The sequence below is a fragment of the Homalodisca vitripennis genome, chromosome 7 (assembly GCF_021130785.1).
Source record: "Homalodisca vitripennis isolate AUS2020 chromosome 7, UT_GWSS_2.1, whole genome shotgun sequence".
In the NCBI taxonomy this organism is placed as follows: Eukaryota; Metazoa; Arthropoda; class Insecta; order Hemiptera; family Cicadellidae; genus Homalodisca; species Homalodisca vitripennis.
The window spans coordinates 113214178-113229463 of NC_060213.1; the positions used below are offsets into that span (position 1 = coordinate 113214178).

Genomic DNA, 15286 nt, shown 5'->3' on the forward strand with positions numbered 1-15286 from the left:
TTTATCTCAGAAGGGTAATAACGACGTTCAAAAGAAATATGCCTCCTATGTCCCAATTTTTCTGAAGGAAATCGTGTGCGAAGCCGTGGGTATCTGGGTATTTGGTATTTTATTGAAAATCAAGAGTTTTCGTTATAAAATACTACGAATTTATTGACGAACTAGCTGTTACCCGCAGCCAATCGCGCATAATTGCTTTTATTAAGTAATATAAGGACTTCGGTTCTTAAGATTTGCGTGCGAAGCCGTGGGTAACAGCTAGTATAAAAATAAAGAGAAGAAGAATAATGTTTATAGTAAAGTAAATCTAATAAATAAATAAATTGCAAAACGTGTTTCTACACTGTTAGTACAGTGCTTGATAAGAATAGTAATGCAGATAGTAAATACAAAGTTAATATCTAACTTTTACTCCAAAATTGAAGCAATGGTGAATTTAAAACTTCTAATGAATTGTAAATATTATTTAAACAATTTTATATACGAAATATAATGATCAAAGCTGTGAAATGTGTTCGGAAATGTGTTTGCGTACGGCACTCCAAACTAGTGAGCTTCCTTGACATTGTGATATATTATTTTAACAGAGGCTTGAGATTTGACATGAAAGATAACGCCTACACGATCCATTTTATAACTATAGTCAGAAACAAAACAAGAGTTCAGATCGCAAGGCCTGCAAACAATTATTTTTGAAAGTTACTTGAATTTAGTAAGGATTTTCCTTTATAACGGAAGTAGATGTCTGTTTGTATATTTTACTCATCGGTACAGCAAGTTTTGATTTGTTTTTGATTAAGGCAACGAAAATTGATTAGACCAGAAGTACAAGACAAGTATTGAAGTAAACTCGTTCTGACAAAAGTGGTTTCCGAAGCGTATGTATTACTATTTTTGATTGGGACAAGGCAGACTTTGTGGCGTTGAAAATATAATTAATTCGAACCGGAAATGTTCCTACACGTGCAAAACATGATATAACAGTCAGGTTTAACTCTGATACTCTTAACGATTAACACTGAAATAGTATACATATTATGTATACCGACTTAAGTTTAAAAATCTCATAGTACTCCAACATACGTGATTTTACTAAGTATTAAAAGGACTTTGAGTTTTAAAATTGCTTGTGAAGCCTCGGATAACATTGGGTGAAAAAATAAATTCTTTTTGAAATTAAATGTCATCAGCTGTTTGTTGAACCAGCTGCTATTACCTAAACTAGAAAATCTTTAAAAAAAAACAGTTTTGCACAAACAACGGGTGGTTTTAAATTAGACTTGAATATCATAAAGTAAAATTTTCAGAAAACATCAAAGCTAATCAATCATTAACCAATAATTGGTTGTTCACTCAGTTGATCCTTAATTTCCATTTATAATAACTGTCACTTACAATCTTTAATACCATTAAAACATCATACAATGTGCAAAACATATACAATGTGTTACTATTTGTATATTACAGTAAGAATTTATAAGTAGATAATAATATGGGGTTCCTGGCGCACTTTCGGAGCCAACCGAAAAGCAATGTAAAATACTGTTCAATGTACCATAAAGGAAGCTGAGAAATAACACAGCAAATCTCAATGAAAAATTAACCGAATCTACAGTCGTTCGTCTCCAAAAGCGATCGGTACATTACTATCTACTCTGTGGAATGAAAAATTAACCAAATCTACAGCTGTTTGCTTCTACTTTCTTAAGCTGTGCTTTGTAAAATGTTGTCAAATCTGCTACGAATAAAGGAAAAATCTTCGAAATCTTAATAAAATTTAATCAATTTAAAACATTTTTACTAAAAACATACTGTACTTTTATAAAAAACTTTTCTACTAAATAAACGACATGAACTCACCAAAGTCTCTACAATTTCTAGCATTAAAACAGTGCAACAAAGATGAATTCAGTGAATTGCCGGTTTATTTTCAACAACAGTTGATACCGTCTTCGATACTTTCCTTAAATGATACAGAATTCAAAGAACTTGTAAAGTCTTTTGCAGAAAAAACGTCTAATGGAGTGTTTTACTATCGGCAAAAAACTAAAAAAGTAAGGGATTACATATTTAATATAATTACGAAAGATATTGAAAAGAAAGTAAAAAATAAACAAACAGAGAGTTTTCATCGTTTTTTTATGACATTTTTCCCATATTATACGTCCTTTCAAGATAATCAAGACTTAATTGATGAATTTCTTAGGAATTTTTGTGAGTATCAAGATTTATCAACACAATTCATTAAAGAGCATTATAGAATTTTTCTTATAGAATATAGCCACATTTTGTGTGAAACAAAACGTATTACTGTAGATAATATTCCATGTGATTCCTATGAAGAAAGACACCAACTATGGTTATCAAAACAGTACTATGACGTGGGGAGGGACTGCAAGTTTTAGAGTTAAGACTTTATTCTACAAAGTTAATTGTTATAATTTCTTTATCTTTAATAGTCTTCTTTCCAGTAACAACCAAGTGTAATTTTTCATTTTTGTTTAATTCTTTAATCTTTTTCTCATCCAAAACAGTCAAAAATCTGTTCGGTAAGTGTACTTTACAATCTTCCAACTCGGCAATTATTGTAAACCCGAATTTATCTTTCATTTTCTCCAAATTCATGATTTTGTACTTCTTTTTTTCTTCTAATTCATTCAACTTCTTATACTCTTTAAACTTGCATTCACCAATATCATTTAACTCTTTCAAGAACTCCATTTAAATAGAAAAAATTCAAAGTCAAAAAGTGCAAAACCATTTCTCGGTCGACCTTTTCTCCTCCCTCTGTCTCTTTCTCTCTCCCTCTCTTTTTATGCCTATGACACGATCACTTCTGCCGTTTATAGGCTAGGATCTATATTCAGGCTAGAGAGAGAGAAGAGCGAGATACGGATAGAGAAATGGTTCCGGAATACGATCTGAATACTTCTGAACTTGGTGTTTCTCCGCTATGGCCACTCGCATTGAAACAGTTCAGAAGTAAACTTCCTAACCGACCAAACCGAATTCGCGGACATATATACTGAGCAAGAAACTACAACATCCAATCGAGAAGTAAAAATTTAACAAATTAATTTAAAATATAATTTGAAAATTACAAGTAACAAAATGTACGCATATTTAAAATAGGTAAAATTATCTTACATTTAAAAAAAGAAAATGTTATAATAGTTAACGGGAACACAATTTTTATTCTTTAAAGCAATCTGCATTACCGACATTTTAGTTCCGAAAGAATGCGCTATGCACGAGGTGTGCCACTACAGACCGACCATCACGATAATCGCTTCGCCCGCGTCATATCCGTTAGTGATATCACGCCGTGAGAGGCACAATCGTTGGTTTACAATCACCATTTAGATAAATAAATTTTTCTATATAAATGGAGCGCGATAAAATATCATGTCCGTTCTGCAAAATAGAAATTTTAAGAAAAAACTATGATCGCCATTATAATTCTAAAAGTCATGAAAAAAACAAGCAAATTTACAATAATGAACTAAATTATTTAAGACAGTGGGCTAGAGAAAATCAAATTGCCGATCACGAAAACATGAATAATATTGAGAAATTACGTGAATTAAAGAGAAATTTTAAAGTTGAAAAGAAAGATCTTAAAGTATTTAGTGATGAAAAAATTCAATCAATCGCCGAAAAGTTATCTATCAACACTAACGAAAAAACTAAGTCTGAAATGATCGAACAAATAGATAAACACAAATCTGAAAATATCATCGATGTCGAAGTTTTGTCCTCTATGCACGGTCTGTTCAAACAATACATTTTAACGAATTTGAACGACAATTCCATGTCAATTTACAAATATCTATCAATTATGAGGCCAGAAATTAAAAGTTTAATAGAAAAATTTCAAGAGAATGTTAAAAATATGAAAGGATATCTCTCTTTGGAATGTGAATATGAACGAACTTTAGTAAACGGTGAACCACAAACTTGCCCAATGTATTTTACTATCAAAGCAGACGAAATCTTTGACGTAAACGACTTTATTACTAAGCAATTTAATAAATTAACACATCGAGAACAAACGAATAATCCAAATAAAGGTTCCGGATGGACATTTAAAAGTTGTAAACAACTAGTTTTGAGCCTTAACAAACACGAAATGATGAATGCAGGATCATACATCATTTACATACATCGATTTACCAAAGAATATCAAAGATAAAAAAGCTTGTATAAATATAAAAAATAGAGATGATTTTTGCTTTATTTACTCAATAAGATGTGCTATTGAAAAACCAGAAAGAGACTGTGAACGTGTAAAGCAATACGAAAAATTTGTGAATGACGAAATATTTTCAGGTTTTGAGTATCCAATGTCTCTGAAAGATATACAAATATTTGAAAAACGAAGCTACAATTCCAAGTATAAGTATCCAACAATGTCTATCAATGTCTACAGTTTTGATGAAAATATTAACATTGTTCCGTTACAAATTTCTGAAAAATATGACGCTGAAACAAACATTGATTTATTGTATGTTAAACAAGATGATAAATCTCATTATGTTTTGATAACCGATTTAAATAAGCTTGTTTCTTCGCAGTTGTCTAAACATAAAGAAAGAAAATTTTTGTGTAGAAGATGTTTAAGCCATTTTTACAAATCTGGAGATTTAACAGATCACTTAGAAATTTGTAAAAATCATGAAGTTTGTAAGCCAATTATGCCATTTCCAGGTCAAACAACTAAATTTACTAATTATCAAAAGAAATTTAACCATCCGTACGTAATTTATATGGACTTTGAGAGCATATTGGAAAAGATTCCGACATGTAAGAACAATCCAGAAAGATCAACTACAACCAAGATTCAGAAGCATATTCCTTATGGTTTTACTCTATATTTAGTGTCGAATGTGACCAATCGCATGTACAAACCGATATGTTATCGTGCCAAAAATGAAGAAGATTTGAAAAACGTCCCGACAAAATTGTTTGAAGAACTCGATAAATTATCAAAGTACATAGCCAAAAAATATAATTCAAAGAATACGAAGCCTATGAAATTGACAGAAGAAGAAGAAATTTCATATCAAAATTCAAACGTTTGTCATATCTGTGAATGGTCTGCTTATGATATTGGGTCAGTTCAGTATGGTTTTACTCCTGATAGTTGGAAAGATAAGAGTTATAATAAAGTAAGAGATCATTGTCATTTAACCGGCAAGTTTCGAGGCGCAGCTCATGCATGTTGCAATCTGAATTTGAAATTTCCACAAAACATTCCAGTTTTCTGTCACAATATGAGTAACTATGACACACATTTGTACATAAAAGAATTAGCTAAGAAATATGGAAACGTTGATTTGATCGCAAACTCAGAAGAAAAATATATAAATTATTCAGTAAATTCTGGATATGGCTATGAGTTCGACAATTATAAGCCAAGAAAGTTTGTAAAGTTTTCGTTTGTAGATACATTCAGATTTATGGCCTCATCTATTGAAAAATTAGCGAAAAATTTAAAGAAAGAAGACTTCAAACATACAAATCATTTTATACAGGATGGATTGAATGAAATTATAGAAAGACAGCCAAATGACGACGACGAGATTTTTAAAATATTGTCTGGAAAAGGAATATTTCCCTATGAATTTATCGATAATATTGAAAAACTTGATTACAAAGAAGAGCTGAAAATTCAAGATTTCTATTCACTTTTGACAGACGAGAGCATATCTGAGAAAGATTATCAACACTACTTAAATGTATGGAACAAATTAAAAGAGAAAAATCTAGGGAATTACTCTGATTTGTACAACATTCAAGATGTTTTATTGCTTGCTGATATATTCGAAAATTTCAGAAACATTTGCCTTAATTGTTATAAACTCGATCCGGCACACTATCTAACAGCTCCCAGTCTCGCATGGGACGCAATGTTAAAATTAACGAAAATTGAGCTTCAGCTAATTAACGATTATAATATGTATTTGATGATTGAAAAAGGCATTCGCGGGGGCATTTCTCAGTGTATTAAGCGATATGTGAAAGCAAATAACAAATATTTGAAAGATTTCGATAAGACAAAGCCCGAAAACTATTTGTTATACGTTGATGCTAATAACCTTTATGGGTATGGCCTAATGCAAAAACTGCCGTTTAGTGATATCAAGTGGATGGATCCAAAAACTTACACAACTGCAGAATGGAAAGAAACAATTTTGGAACTCACTGGCGACGAAGATTATGGCTATATTCTCGAAGTTGATCTTGGATATCCAACGAATTTACACGAACATCAGAAGGATTTACCTGTTGCTCCAGAACATTTTAAAAACAAACTTTGCACAACTCTACTGGATAAAACTGAATACGTTGTTCATTCGAGAAATTTGAAGTTCTATTTGGAACAAGGTATGATTTTGAAACATGTGAATAGAGTTATTGCATTCGATCAGAAGCCTTTTATGAAAGAGTACATTGATTTTAATACTAATATGAGGACCAAAGCTACAAGTGACTTTGAGAAGGATTTTTATAAGCTGATGAACAACTCAGTTTTTGGAAAAAGTATGGAAAATGTGCGAAATAGATGCGATATTAGACTAGGAAATGAAGAATTTTCAATGAAACAGGCCAAGAAAACGAACTTCAAAAGCTTCACTATCTTTGACGACAACTGTATAGCGAGTCACATGTATAAACAAAAGGTTAAATTTAACAAACCGATCTACATAGGATTTTCAGTTCTTGACCTATCAAAATTGCTAATGTACGAGTTTTATTACGATAAATTAAAGAGGTTTGATCCAGATTTGAATCTGTGTTACATGGATACAGACAGTTATTTTCTAGAATTGAAACGTGATCCTTACAAAATTATTAAAGAAAATATAGATGACTTTGATACAAGCGATTTTCCAAAAGATCACGACTGTTTCGCTACTAAAAACAAGAAAGTTATTGGAAAATTTAAAGACGAGCTAAATGGCGAAATCTTAGAAGAATTTTGTGGATTGAGATCGAAAATGTACTCGTACAAATATCTAGACAAAAATCCAGTAAGATGCAAAGGGATTAAGAGAAGCGTTGTAAATAAAACAATAAATATCGAAAACTTGAAGAAATGTTTGTTCGAAGATAAAGAAGAATTTAGGGAGATGACAGTAATCAAAAGCTACAAACATGAGTTGTACACCGTCACTATAAACAAGTTAGCACTGAACGCTAAAGATGATAAGAGAATTGTCCTAGAAAATAAGATCGATACAGTACCGTATGGATATAAAACAGATATTTTAGATGAATTAAATAAACTTGGAAACTTTGATATATAAATGGAAGATGATTTAATTCACTGTCACAAGTGTAAAAAGAAAACGAAAAATATAGATTCTAAGATTGTTCAAACTCAAAACGGATTGTATAGAATTGCAGCAAAATGTTCAAAATGTAAGACAAATAAGAGTAAATTTATAAAGAATCCTTATGAAAAACAAGTAAAGAAAGAATTGAAGAATAAAGAAGAAATAGAGATTGAAGTTAGAGAAATTCATGCACCAGTACGAAAAAAGTTTAAAAAGAGAAAAATTATAACTTTAGGAATTGACGATTTATGGGCAGCAGATTTAGTAATAATGTCTAACTATTCGGATCAAAATGATGGATTCAAGTATATGTTAAATGTTATTGATACTTTCTCAAAATATGCTTGGTCAAGAGCTATCAAAAGAAAAAACGGTAAAGATGTTTCAAAAGCCTTCGAAGATATAGTAAAAGACGCGATAAAGATCAATCACAAACCACCAAATCTACTTCATACAGATAAGGGTTTAGAGTTTAGAAATAAAGAATTTAACGAAGTTTTGAGAAAATACAACATTAAGATTTATCATACTGAAAACGAAGAGAAATCAAGTATTGTAGAGAGATATAACAGAACTCAAAATGAGAGAATGAAAGTAATTTTTGAGATTAATAAAAACTTTAAATGGATCGATATTCTTCAAAAAATCGTAAACAATTATAACGATACAGTTCACAGCACAATCAAAATGAAGCCCCAAGTCGTAGATAAAGATGCAGAAAAGGAGTTATTAGAGACAGTTTTCAAGTATGTTCCACCTGAAATTCACACGAAAACTAAATTTAAAGTCAATGAACATGTAAGAATTGTTAGTAAAAAAACAACATTTTCGAACAAATATAAGAACAATTGGTCAAGAGAAATCTTTGTGATTTATCAAATTAATAACACAGATCCTGTAACTTATAGTATAAAAGATTTAAATAATGAAGAAATAACCGGAAAGTTTTATGAATATGAATTGAGAAAGTCAAAGCTATAATTTTTTCTATATAAATGGAGTCTCAAAAGAAATGTACAAAGTATCAAGAATTTAAAGATTTTGAAGCTTTTTATAAAAATAAGAATAAAAAAGAAGGATTAGGGTCTATGTGTAAGGATTGTCGTAGTAAATATGAGAGAGAATTGTACGAAAAAATAGAAAAATTAACGTTAGAAGAGAAAAAATGTTGCGTTTGTAAAGAAATTAAGAATATTTCAGAATTTCACAACTGGCTTTATAGTAAAGATAAAAAACAAGCTTTTTGTAAGGATTGTGCTAGAAGAATTTTCCGAGAAAGTCAAAATAAACCGACTCATTGCGAATGTGGAAGAATTCTTCAATGGTTACCTAGTTATGCTAAACATTTACAAACAAAATATCATAAGTCAAGAGTTTTTAATAAAATTTAGTAACATTTTCATCGTGTAATAATTTTTTCTATATAAATGGAGTCTCAAAAGAAATGTACAAAGTGTCAAGAATTTTATAAGGAAAAGAATAGAAAAGACTGTTATTGTAAGGAATTATATGATAAAATGAAACAAATTAACTTTAGAAGAGAAAAAGTGTTACTTTTGTAAAGAAATTAAAAATATTTCTGAATTTAATAACTGGCAGTATAGTAAAGATAGAAAAGATGCTTTTTGCAAAGATTGTGCTAAAAAAATTTTCAGCGAAAGTTATAAAAACGAAATGCCTTGTGAATATGAAAAAAAAATTCTACGATGGTTACCTTGTTATGCTAAACATTTACAAACAAAATATAATAAATCGAGAGTTTTTAGTAAAATTTAGAAACATTTTCATCGTGTAATTTAGATATTCTATAAATCAGTCGAGATTCTGCCATATTTGTAGTAAAATGATTTCCGTTGTATAAAATATTCAAAGATTCTTTCATTTGGTTGTAGAGATTTATACTATTTGGATCTCCTTGTCTTAATAAAATTTCCATTTCTGGGTAATCAATTTCAAGTTCTTTCAATCTTTTCGGTATTTCTCTCTTTTGAGCTCTGATAACGTAATAAGGATATTCCCACATATGATTCTTCTTAATTAATACAAAAACATGGTGTTTTTTCTTAGCAAAATCTTTACAAACAAGGTCTGGTTTCATTAAGTCAATTTTTACACTTTGTTTTGCGATTATTTCCGTTTTTATTTCATCTTTAATTTGCAAGTGTTTAACTTCGTCCTCTAAATATTTAATCTTGTTTTCAAGTTTGTACTCACCAAATTTACGAATACTTGGCAAAACTTCTTTTGTAACCCACTTTTTAAACAATTTCGATTCTGGCTTATTAGATCTCAAAATTAAAGAATATAAACCAGATTCATTAACGAAAATAGTATGTTTTTGAATATTTTCTCGGGGTCTATGGGATAGACTCCTGTAATTTATACATTCAAAAGTTGTTTTATCGTCATTATCGACATTATTTATGATAGCTTGCCTCGTGTTTTCATATTCTAAAATTTCTGCAACATCTTTTGCTTTGAACCAAATTTCGTTATTTTCGTCAACAATCGTAAAAATTTCTGTATTATTGAATTTGAGTTGATTATTTATTAGATCTACAACTGTCTCCATTTAGATAGAAAAGAAATTTAACTAGTAATTTTTATTTTGAGTGTAAAGTCCAGATTCATTGATAAAAACAGTGTTTTTTTGAAAGTTTGAAGGTAAGAACGATTCGTTCCCCCCTTGATTCATCATTCTTTCGACAATCTTAAATATATTGTTGTTTTACTCTCATTATTTAATAAATTTCCCTCAGAGTCTTGTATAGTTAGAACGATTTTTTGAATTCTTTTAATATTTTTTCTAATTGGAATATAATCGATTTCATTCGGTTTTTCACTAATTTTTGATCCATAAGCAACATTTGGAAAGAAAGTGTACAAAATTTCAGATTCTTTGTGTAAATGTTCGGTATGATTTTCAAAACTAGGTTCAACGAGATTGCAGTGCACTTCAATTACATCGAAAGGTCTAAATTTTGGCGTTTTATTTCCTAAATATATCTGATTTGGCTCAATAGTTTCTTGAACAAACCCTAATAAATCTACAATAATTGCTGAAAACATTATTCTTACTGGTGATTTTATTTGAATTTTATTAGAGAGATAATTTTTTTGCATTTCAAACTTGTTTTCGTCAAAGTTTAAAGATTTATCTGATTGTTTGAATGTTTTTAGATAATTTTTAAGGGAATTTTTTATTTGATCGAAGGTATAATATCCTTTGTTTAAACCATAATATTTTGTTATGTTCTTCTCACTAAATCCTATACAATAAGGAGAACTTTCACTAATATTTATTACAAAATTGTCAGAATAAAAACCGCTTAAACCGATAAAATAATTTGATTCTTCCTCTAAGTGTATAGGATGTTCCAAGTTTAAAAATAATTGAGAGCTTTCTGAAGTCAACTTGAACAGCTTCATTTTCGCTATTTAAATGGAGAAATTTTTAAAGCAAAAAGATCAGATAAAACTTCAAACGTTTGAAGAAAATAAGAAAGATCAACCAATCAGATTGTTAATTGTTGGTTCAAGTGGATGTGGAAAAACAACTTTATTATTGAATTTTATCTACAATAGGTTGATTCCTTATTCCAATTTATACGTCTTTAGCAAGTCTTTGGAACAAGACGCATATAAAAAATTACAAGAAAGATTTGAAAATATTGAGAAGAACTTAAGTAAGAAAATATCATATTTTTATAATGCTTCCGAGGACATAGTTCCATTAAGCGAATGTAAACTGAATTCTTTAATCGTTTTTGATGATTGTATTTTGGAAAATCAAGACGTTATCAAGGAATATTTCGTAATGTCTCGTCACAAAAATATCCTGTATCTATCTTTCTCAATGCTTTTCAAAGGTTGATAAACAAGTTATAAGAAATAATCTGAATATGTTGTGTATTTTTAAGCAAGATGATCACTATTCGAGAAAGATTTATAACAATTATGTGGGATCTGATATGAGTTTTAACCAATTTAATGAGCTATGTGATAAAATTTGGAAGGAAGACTACGGATTTTTAACTATTAATCTAACTTTGAAGCCTAAAAATGGCAAATATTTGAATAAATTTTCCAATATAAACGTGTGATAATCTAGTTGTTTTCATGTTTTTACGTTCACGTTTACGTTTCGTGTTCTCGTCGTTTTTACGTTCCACGTTCACGTTTTACGTTTCACGTTCACGTTTTACGTTCCACGTTTCGTGTTCTCGTTTCGTGTTCACGTTTCCTCGTTCCACGTTCACGTTTTACGTTCCGTGTTCACGTTTCGTGTTCTCGTTTTCACGTTTCGTGTTCACGTTTCCACGTTCCACGTTTACGTTTCAAAATTTTCCTAAATAAATGGCGAACGTAACTTCAGAAGAAGCAAAAAAACTTGATCAAATAGAAAAGAAATTAATCAAAGAATTTAAAGAACAGATTCGAATTGATGAAAAAGAACAAGAATTTATTCAAAAAATTAATCAACCTGTAACATCTGCAATAAAAAATGTTGAGGGCAAAATTGAAAATGTTTTTAAGCGATAATCAAAATTTGATGAATTTGGTTCCAGTTGTACGACAGTTTGCCGATATTTCGATACCAGAATCTGAGTTTGAATTGCCAAAATTACCATCGTCGACACCATTTAGACCTAGAATCATTGAAGACTCTACCATAGTTGAACCAATAAGTCCTGGAACAACGGATATAATAATTGGTGAAATTGGTAAAAAATTTCTTCCTAGAGCAAAGGATGATAAATTTGGTTTGTATTGGGACAGAAAAAAGAAAAGTTTTATGATTGGAAATTTGCCCGTGAATTTTGAGCATAATGACATAGTTATTAATGAAAAAATGTACGAAGGTACTCAGGGTTTATGGAGATTATTAACAGGCACTGATGTTCCAAAAGACGGTTTATATTCTGAAGAAGACTTGAAAAAGTATACTGAAAATTTTATGGAAATCTGATTCAATTTACAAAAATAATGATCCATCAACTAAGAAAACCAAAGTCAAGTAAAGGTAAAAAATATCTCAATTTGATTAAACCAATTTGGGAAAAAAGAATCGAAGGATCAGGTGTGAGAAAATACAGTGATAATAAGATTGAATACAGATATATCGACGATTTGACAAAACTCGATGGAATTATTAATTATATTTATGCTCAAGAAAAGGCTGGAAACAACAATTTTTTGAACGAAAAGAAAGCGATTAAAGATTTTATTTCGAACAAACTTGACGAAATGATTGAAAAACCTGATGGAATTAAATATTTAAAACGAGTTTTGCCGGCAATAAGTTCATCTATGATTGAGGGTAGTGGACTTTTGAATGATTTTATCAACAATTTACCTTTTGAATTACACGTACCAACTTATCAGTATCTGGGGCCTGGCCCCCCCCCCCCACCCCCCCCCCCCCCCACCCCCCCCCCCCCCCACCCCCCCCCCCCCCCACCCCCCCCCCCCCCCACCCCCCCCCCCCCCCACCCCCCCCACCTCTAATTTACCAATGAAAAAAGATAAAAAAAACTAAAATCAACCACGAACGAAATAGCTATGGTGGTGGTGGTTTAGTAAACAATTTCTTCTCAGAATGGTTTACTAAACCATATTAAAACCGCTTTCATATCCAAGGATTTGTAATAAATAAAACCGGGTCGGTTACAAACAAAGAGTCAAAACTCTGTTTATTAATTTTGTAATGGAACTTAATGTAGAGTCAAGTATTTGAATATGAACCTGCAATGCAGCCTCACAAAAAACCCTTCGGATGAAAAATACCATTTCATCCTCATGTAATATATTTAAGAGTATATTGTCTAAATTAATGGTCAGTTAATTTATTTTGTGATTCTCTAATTATTTTTAAAAATATGGAACATTAAAAATAGTTGTATGTGCATGCTGCTCATAAGCTCAAATATACGCTTTCTATAATTTATGTGTTACTCTTAGAAATTGTTCTGAAAGTGCCTATGATTAAGAGGTATATTTAAAAATTAAGTAAATTAGGAAATGTGTATTTTTTATAGAAAAGTAATTTGTTTTGTTTTTTAAATCATTTATTACAAGCAAATTTATCATTTGAGATTGCAACAAAATTTCGGATATTTGCCACTATCGTATGTTAAAGGTATAGAAAACTACGTTTCGGGAATTGGAATCTATTGTCTTCTTCAGTTTTCAAAAATCATAATACTTAAGTAAAGCTAGCACAAACCTGGTGATGACTTCCATATTCCAATTAATGATGATGACATAATTATATCGTTGAAAAATGTGAAACTTCACTAACACTAGTGAACTAAAGAGCTTACATCTGACACTTCGGCAAGAGCTGGGAGTGTGGGGTGCCTGCAAACAGTTCGCGGAACACCTAGCGGCATCACAGACATGAGTGTGCGGGCCTCAGATGCGATTGCGGACAGTGCTTTGACACCCTCACAGCTGGTGCCGAGGAATATCATGTTAAAAAGTCTAATTTTCAATTACTGCCATATTATACTTTTTGATGTATTTGGTGGCATACTCCCAGCGCTGGAACTTAAATATCCACGTGCATTTAGTTTTTAAATTTGTTTTATCGTTTATGACCTGTTTTTTTCAAAACAGTTGGTGTTTTTTCTGAGAAGCAAATTGATGTCAACCGTAATAATTTTTGTTTATGTCGAAATGGAAGAGCATCAAAAAGGTTAAAACAAATTAGTCGTCAGATTATATTTGTTCAGTTTGATACACTTAAAACTGGCTGTCAGTCACATAAATAAAAATTATATCATCGTCAGATAGCCACATAAAGAAATTTAAAGTTGCCACTTTAAAGATCTATATATAGATACTTTGCGTTTTCGTAACATTCATTTACGTCTCCGATGATAGGTTTTAGGTTTCTCAAGGTAAGAAAAATATAAATACAATGATCATGTTGTTTTTAGGCTTTCCATGACCCTCTTAAGTCACTACGATACCTCAACCTGCACTAAAACTAAAACTTTTTATATCAATTAAAATAAATTAGGCTGTGTTTTTATTCAATGGAGACTGGCTCTTGGCACCTGGAAAATTGCTGTAAAAGATTTTACTCTTAGCTGCTGTACGAGTATCTTAAAAAGTATCTTCCAACCATGCTTGTTTTAAACATTATAGAGTGAAGTTGTTTCTACAGCTAGCTTACATACAATGTGTACAAAAGTTGAGCTGTTATGTGCGTCTACAAACCATTTTCCAGCTGAAAATAAATACACGTTTGTAATCCTGTAATGAAACTGGAACGAGATTACAAGATTACTGGAACATAACCATTTTATTTGCCAGGTCAAAATAAGTAAGAATTGTTACATTAAATTCCGGATTATATAGATTATATAGGGTGTGTCCTTTTTTCGTGTTTTTTTAATTCGGCCACTATTTTAGAATATGGATTTATGTTTTCATCGTCACGTGCCACCACAAACATGTATAGATTTCTTTGTAGCTTATTTAAACTAATAGTCTTGCTATCCAATTTTATACAGTTTTATAAATTAAATAGTAATAATTATTATTGCTAAATAAGACCCCGCCGATAAGCTCCCCCTCCTTCATGTTTAATTGTTGAAAAAATACAACAATGCGGTTCAGTTTAAATCAATAAGTGTCCAAAAGCGTCACATGAAAAACCTCAAATGTTGAGGAATTCAAGCAAAAAGATCGATCAATATCGAGTTTATTACGGAAAAGGCTATTGGAGTAGGTAAGAATTTTTTATTTGTACAGCTTTTTTAAGTCTAAACAGTAGGAGTAACATTCCCCTACCTGATTTGATTGGAAGATGTAACAAAGCCAGCCTGTGGTTTATCAAAAGCCACATGATTAAATAGTGGCAAGTACGGTGGATTCCCCATGAACTGGTGGCGACTCCTACATTCAATCTTTCCATTCTAAATATCCTATCACTCCAG

The 15286-nt window shown here is 30.8% G+C and overlaps 1 protein-coding gene across 1 annotated transcript in view; it reads right to left on the reverse strand.

The window, feature by feature from the left end:
* Positions 1-15286, reverse strand: part of LOC124366216 (rap guanine nucleotide exchange factor 4) — a 965043-nt gene that overhangs the window by 262210 nt on the left and 687547 nt on the right. The gene's annotated exons all lie outside the window — the stretch shown is intronic.